The sequence below is a fragment of the Ochotona princeps genome, chromosome 9 (assembly GCF_030435755.1).
Source record: "Ochotona princeps isolate mOchPri1 chromosome 9, mOchPri1.hap1, whole genome shotgun sequence".
Lineage (NCBI taxonomy): Eukaryota > Metazoa > Chordata > Mammalia > Lagomorpha > Ochotonidae > Ochotona > Ochotona princeps.
Genome location: NC_080840.1, coordinates 10,956,422 through 10,962,692, shown reverse-complemented (window position 1 = coordinate 10,962,692; position 6,271 = coordinate 10,956,422).

Here is a 6,271-nt window from a genome sequence, read left to right as displayed (position 1 = left end):
AATTAATGGTGAGCAGGCTGGGCTCCCTGGGCAGCTCTCGGGGAGAAGGCGTCCTTGTCTCTTGCAGCTTGTTGGGGATACCACCTACCTCGGCCATTTGCCGGCTGGCAGATGCCTCATGGGTATGGATTTGTGCATCCTAACCTCTTAATACAAGGATACTGTAGGGTACACCCTAGTAGTATGACCTCATCTTATCTGTTAGTCCTTATTTTTTTTTTAGGATTTATTTATTTTTATTGCAAAGTCAGATATACAAGGAGGAAGAGAGACAGAGAGGAAGATCTTCCGTCCAATGATTCACTCCCCAAGCGGTCACATCGGCTGGAGCTGAGCCAATTCGAAGCCAGAAACTTCCTCTTGGTCTCCCACGTGGGTGCAGAGTCCCAAGGCTTTGGGCCATCCTCAACTGCTTTCCCAGGCCACAGCAGGGAGCTGGATGGGAAGTGGAACTGCTGGGATTAGAACCGGTGCCCATATGGGATCCTGGCGTGTTGAAGGCAAGGACTTTAGCCACTAGGCCACCGCAATGGGCACCCATTAGTCCTTATTAACAAGGCTGTACTGTGAGGTCCTGGTGGGCATGAAGTTCGTGCCTACTCCAAAGCAGAAAGTGGAATGAGAACGGCAATGACTTGGGTTGCTAGAAGCCACTTTCTGTCTTCTCCCAGCCCCCTGTTGAGCAGATCGCTCTCCAGCCCACTTCCTTCCCTTTTTCACGTGGCTTTCTCTTCCCTCGTCTCCTCTCCTTCCTTCCTCCTTGCAACCAAGAAAGACTGGGCTGACTGACAACTCAGAGGGAGCTATGTGTGCACATTCATGCACCCCAGAGTGGAAGAATTCCCTCCTCAGTTCAAGCCATATCTCCCCATCCATTTTATTTCTTTATTATGCTTTGAAAGTACCAGACCGTTAGGTCCCTCCAGAAAACCAAACTAAATTCTCACTCTTAGACACAGATCTTAGCCACACACCCTTCCGATGTGCTTTTTTGGCTCCAAAAGTCCCCTTGTGAAAAGGTTTCTCATTGCTAGCCTGCCTGCATCTTCCTCTTCTTGTAGTTTCTGGAGACCAGTTCACTTTTTCTGATGGAGATCCTAACAGTTGTCGCGGCACGAGTTTTCAACAGGCGCCAAGCAGAGTGCCACACACGCTCCCCTCTCACGTCATTCATTCTCGACTCAGGTGTCATTGTCCAGAGGAAACTGGACTGAGGAACTAAGCACCCAGGGGTCTGCACAAAGGTCAAGCAGCTAAGGCAAGGTGCAGGCAGAATAGGAAGCTGCTGCCGATGCCACAGCACGTTAGGAAACCCACGTGATTCCTTCGTGCTGCCTCCCTGCCATGCTTCCTGGAAATGGGAAAAGCCACTGGGTGTTCCTCAAGGAGCTGAGCCTCACTCACTTCACTCGTGTCCTTTCCTCTGGAATCTCTAAGGCGGAGACCGGACCTGCTGGTGCAAGGAAGCTCATGGGCGATCTGCAGATAACAGTCAAAGATGCCCTTCAATCAGTTTTCTCAGAGCTGGTGCTTTGGGCTTCAGGGCACTAAAACTGAAACCCTTAAAATGAAAACACCTCAAGATGTCAAAATGCTCCTTGTTGGCAGGTTTCCATAGAGCTTGAATCAGCATGTTCAGGGTGCCAGGAACAAGTCACAGGAAATCAAGATGTAGTCAACTTACAGCCTCACAACCTTGTATTCCGGACCCCCTAGGCAAGGCACGTCTCTTGCAGTTGTATGAAGACTCTCTGTGTCTCCCACCTCTTAGCTCCTGTTGCTCTCTGTTTAACATGTGCTTGTGGACTCAAGGATTCATTAAGTTATTTTGTCCTTTAGACACCACAGCATTGTGGAAGGCATTTGGCCATTCCCTGCTTCTCTAAGGGATCCTGATAGGAAGCCCAACAGAGCCTTTGGGAAGTTGGCATGGAGTGCAGGTTGTTGAAAATGTGGGCCAGTGGGTTAAACTGCTCTCTGCAGTCAGCGACCCATAAGAACACTGGGTGGAGTTCCAGCTGCTTGACTTTCACTTCAGCTCCCTGCTAATGTGCCTGGGAAAACAGCGGATGGCCCAAGGTCTTGGCCTTCTGCATCCTGAGAGGGAGATGGGCACGCAGTCCCAGGCTCCTGTATTGGCTTAACCCAGCTCATTGTGGCCATTTGGGGAGTGATCCGTCAGTGGAAGATTAACCTCTCTCTTTCCCTTCTCTCTAAAACTTTGCCTTCAATTTAAACAAACAAACAAACAAAAAGCTTAAATTGTGGGCCTAGCCCTAATTCTGCTAGGTGAGAATCTCTAGGCTGGAACCTGGAAGAATTGCAACTTAGCAAGTTTTCCAAGGGCTTGGGGATATGGATTAGGTTGAGTTTCTCAAAAGTAAGTCATTGCTTCACTTTCACAACCTTTATCATGTACTTTTACAAAAGGGAGCAAGCACTCACTGTGTTAGAGAACTACACATCACAGAGGGAGCTCTCGCTGTGGTCATGGCGGCCCCGTGGGGTAAGCCCTATTATTACTGCCATTTTTCAAATTAGGAAACTAAGGTTAAAATGGTCCCAAGGTCCCCTATCAAATAAGTGATCACAGATTTCCCACCAAACTTTCCTGCCTGCTTATATCTGTAGATTTCTCTTTCTAAAATAATATCACTTTCAAGATTTGTATCATCTAATGATTCTTTTAGTTGGGAAACGCGTGAAGGCCACGATTTCCAGTTGTCTGTTCATTGCTGAATACCCAGAGCTAGAACAATGGCAGGCTAACACAGCCTTGTTAAAAAAATGAATGAACATGCGGGTCTCCACAATGCCGATGGAAACGTGCATTAGGAAAGGCTATGCAAGAATTTCAAGCTTTCTCTGTGCCAAAATCAATTCATCTGTTCAGTCCATGCTTCCACAAGCTCTTTGAAGTACCCTCACACAAAAATACTTAGCATGGGCCTGTTACAATGGTTAGTTCAGCGGCTAAATCCTTGCCTTGCAAGAGCCAGGACTATGGGCATTGGTTCATGTCCCAGCAGCTCCACTTCCCATCCAGCTCCCTGCTTGTGGCCTGGGAAAGCAGTCGAGGACGGCCCAAAGCCTTGGAACCCTGCACCTAAGACACCCGGAAGCTCCTGGCACCTGGCTTTGAATCATCTCAGCTTTGGCTGTAACAGCCACTTAAGGACTAAACCAGTGGATGGAAGATCTTTCTGCCTCTGATTCTCTTGGTGAAACCACATTTGCAACAAAAATAAATATGTGTTAAAAATTGCATAGTTAGTATGAGACAAAGGTGTTGGTTATAGTTTTTGTCCTTGTATTCACTAAACAATTCACTCACAGCATTATTAGTCTTAAAAGAGTCTGTGGGGGTGGGGGCAGGCATTGTGGTCCCACTGGTTACAACCCCATTTGGGAGAAGGGCATCACGTGTCTGCTTCCAAACTGGCCTTCCCGCTTCTGATCCAGCTTCCTGCTAATGTGCATGGGAGGAAGCAGGTGACATTGTAAGTACTTGCATTCGTGCTACCCACGTGGGAGACCCAGATGGAGTTTCTGGTTTCTGGCTTTGGCCTGGGCCTGGCTGCTGCTGCTATGGGCCTTGCATGAATAAACCAGCAGATAGAAGACTTTCTCTTTCTATTTCTCCTTTTCACTCTGAATTCCAAAGAGGCTCTGATAATTATCCAAAATTATTTCTATACCGATATCCTTGTTTTAAAGATTTTTTGGTTGATTTGAATAGCAGAGGGACAGAAAAAGGACACATACACACAGTAAGATTTTACATGTTCTGGTTTCCTTCTCCAGTACCCACAACTGGGGCTGGATTGTGCCCATGATAAAGAACCAGGAACTCCATCCTGCTCTCTCACATGGCCAACGGGAACTCAAATACCAAGAGCATTGCTGGAAAGCTGTGTAAAGCAGCCAGGATTTCAACTAGGCACTACAATATGGAATGTGGAGGTCCCAAGCAGAGACGGAAACTACTGTGCCTCAATGCCCACCGACATACTCACATCTTCACCAAGATTAGGATGCCTTGAAGCTTACCTCTCCCACAGCACTGACCACAATAAGTTATCATTTTCTTACTCAGAGGGTAAGCTCCCAACAGCAGAGACTGGATTTTCTTAGCTTTGTACACCAGTGCTGAGAACAAAGACCGTTTGTGCCATTTTTGAAGCTTGCTCTAAGGAATTGGTTATAGATTTGACTGTTCATTCAAACCCTTTGATCTAAATGGAAACTCCAGGAACTGATGGATGGCAAAGAATAATGAGGCTGAGGAGGCCTAGATAAGAACCTGCTAAAAGAAGTATTTACGGGATCAAACTCTTGGGCTTCGGGGAACCCAAACGCATCCCAGAATGCCTTTCTTGGGTTGCATCTCTCTTTAAAAAAAAATTATTTATTTTTGTTGCAAAGTCAGATATACAGAGAGGAAGAGAGACAGAGAGGAAGATCTGTCCAATGATTCACTCCCCAAGTGACCACAACAGCCAGATCTGAAGCCAGCAACCAGGAACTTCCTCTAGGTCTCCCATGCGGGTGCAGGGTCCCAAGGCTTTGGGCCATCCTCGACTGCTTTCCCAGGCCACAAGCAGGGAGCTGGATGGGAAATGGAGCTGCCAGGATTAGGACTGGTGCTCAGTGAAATGAGTTAATCACAAAAGAACAAAAATCATATCTTCTTTCTAATATAAGGAAACCATCATGGAAAGTACAACTTCAGTAACCCAATCCATGCTGTTTTGTTTGGCTGCATCCCATGTGTTTAGATGTTTTTGATTTCAGTTTCATTTATACCAAATACTTTCTTTTCTCTTGTCGAATTCATGGCTGACTCACGGAACACATGGTGGCATTATTTTTCCCAAGAGACTTTTGTATTTCCTTTCTGTCACCCATGTGTTGTTTACGCAGTGGTGCATTTTTTCATGGTGCTGTAATTTGTTGTTGTTGTTGTTGTGGCTGTTGTTCTAATTCAGACCAGTTGTTGACCTTGTTTCATGGCTTCTCATTTATGGAAATGCATAGTGATGGAGTACTGGGGTCTGTCATATCCAGATGTGGGGGTGCAGTGCAACATGCATTCCTGCTTCCAAACAAGATATGGACCCCCAATGAAACTGTTGGAAATGTGTAGACAATGGGATGCTGGACTGTCTGACATTGTCTGCACCAGCAATGTCGGGGCACACTTAAATGAGAGACTGATGGAATTATGACTCCTTATGAAGGACTATACTGTTGTAGCAACATGGGGAAACTCTGTCAGGGGTGGAAGCTTGAGGGAGAATCCCAGTCTATATGAAATTGTACCACAAAATTCAAAAATTCAAGATAAAAATATAACAAAAAATTTTCATGACACTTATTTTCAGACTAGCCTTGTCCTTAACTTCATGTTCTACCACTCTTTTCCCCTTTCTTAGTTTCCAATTCTGATATCCATTTATTCTTTTTCTTGTCATATGCAAATATCCATAATGAACCTACATTCGTTTTTAAATGAGTGAAGACAATGAAAATTTTAAGCAGAATCACTGGCTGCAGCTTAGTATAAGAAACTAGAAACTGGTTTGCCTCACAGCTTGACCACTTAGTACCTGTGGGACCTCGCTGGAGTTAGGACCTCTCGGTTTCTTCCTTTTCAATGAAAGTAGGGATGGGGCTAACAATACCTTCCATGAAACTTTTTTTGTGTTGCCTATTGTTCTGGGAAAAGTGCTTGGCCCTTAATTAGAGCTCTTACCAAACCCTAGTTTCTTCCTTCCTCAACCCAAAATCCCTTGAGCAGCTATTTGCTCTTGAACTTGCTCAATTGTGTTCCTGAGTGGTAGGCTATGCACCAGTGGGAGCTCAGAAAATGTCTCATTCAGAGGAAATAGATTTCCGCTGCATCAGGAAAAATTCAGCTTAGGAGGAAGCTTGGGAGAAGAGGTGGCTAATGGAAGATCGTGGTTGGCCACAGTCAGTCTCACATTTAATAGCCAGGAACTGACAGAATCACAGTGCTGGAGAGAAAGGGCGGCAGTTCCAGGCTGCTGGACACTGCTGTGTGTCTGAAGTTGTAGATACTTCGGGGAAGACCTGTTAATAAGTCTTTAGCTTAAGCAGGCAACAGGTTAGACAACCTGGCATTCCAAAATGTGTTGCCATGGGTAACTTCCTGTGACACCTAGGCGTGCCTGGGTGGTTTTACACTATCGGCCCCAGTGATGTGGCGGTGCTTTTGGCACTATAGGATGCTTCCCATACTCTGTCTTCT